Here is a 1,434-nt window from a genome sequence, read left to right on the forward strand (position 1 = left end):
AAGGGCCTTTCAGTCTCCATACACATTTGCCACATGTGCAAATACTTAATGCCCTGGAAAGGTTGGTGCTTTTGGAGCACGTGGGAGGAATCTGGATGCTGCCTTGAATCTGCGTAATGTGATTTCATGAACAGCTGTGAAATGGGGCAAATGAACCTGACTTGGTTGCTGAGAGGGGCTAATGGTGTTATGTATGTGAGGCCCTGACACAACAGAGGTGCCTTTGAAGAAATGTCTGGCAATCTACTTCCAATGAGTTAGTCATTGGACCATAATGGTGTGCTCCCAATGTTCAAAAAACCTAGTCAGGGTCCCCTTCCAAATGTGACACGCTTTGACAAGAGCTGAATTAAGTGGATTTGAACCGGCAGTGAGGACGCACTGCTGCCACCCCAGCTCAGCTTCTCTTGGCTTCACTGCACCTGTTGTGGGGGCCCAGTTTCCTTAATACACCCAGCTCAAGCTGCCCCCAGAGTCTGCTCCCAGTTCTTTGAAAGTCTGGACACCAATCGGGCCCTTGTTGGGGAGGATGACGGAGCTGCGGTTAGCGCTGTTACTGTGAAGACAACTGGATGAACTCAATAAAAATCCAGTGGAAGGCTTTTCAGCAGGTTTAACAAATGACAATGATCTTTATCGATGGGAAGTTCTAATTATTGATACAGCACACACTTTAAGAAGGTGGAGTTTTTAAGGCTCATTTCACTTTCCCAAAAGATTATCCCCTCCAGCCTCCTAAAATGAAATTCATTACAGAAATCTGGCACCCAAATATTGATAAAAATGGTGATGTGTGCATTTCTATTCTTCAAAAGCCTAGGGAAGATATGTATGGTTATGAAAGGCTAGAGAACGTTGGTTTCCCATCCACACCATGGAAACCATCATGATTAGTGTCATTTTTAAGCTGGCAGACCCTAACGGAGACTCACCAGCTAATGTCGATGCTGTGAAAGAATGGAGGGAAGACAGAAATGGGGAATTCAAAAGGAAAGTTATTCGCTGTGTAAGAAAAAGCCAAAAGACTGCTTTTGAGTGACACTTATTCAGCAGCTGGTAACTCCACTTATTTCAGGGTCTCCTACTGAAAAACATGGGACTGATTTTACAGCGTAGTGGTTACGAATCGGGATGTGAACCTTAAGGTCAGCAGTTCGACACTACCAGTGGTTCCGCAGGAGAAAGATGAGGCGATCTGCTCCCGTAAAGATTTACAGCCTCAGAAACCCTGTACAAGGTCGCTATGAGTTGGAACCGACTCCACGGCACATAACCACCACAACCACCCACATATTGCTGGACTTCTGTTGCAACAAGTTGGCAAACACGGCTGGAACTGGGTTGCAATAAAACATGTTAGTTACCAATGCTGACAAGAGCCTACCAAGTACTACGTGTGGCCAGAGACGGGTAAGGATAACGTGGAAACTTGGC

At 45.7% G+C, this 1,434-nt stretch overlaps 1 pseudogene; it reads left to right on the plus strand.

Annotated features, from left to right (window-relative positions):
* The first annotated feature begins 529 nt into the window (after positions 1-529).
* Positions 530-1,039, plus strand: LOC102833639 (annotated as a pseudogene).
* Positions 1,040-1,434: the final 395 nt, after the last annotated feature.

This window comes from Chrysochloris asiatica, unplaced genomic scaffold (genome assembly GCF_000296735.1).
Source record: "Chrysochloris asiatica unplaced genomic scaffold, ChrAsi1.0 scaffold00046, whole genome shotgun sequence".
NCBI lineage: Eukaryota > Metazoa > Chordata > Mammalia > Afrosoricida > Chrysochloridae > Chrysochloris > Chrysochloris asiatica.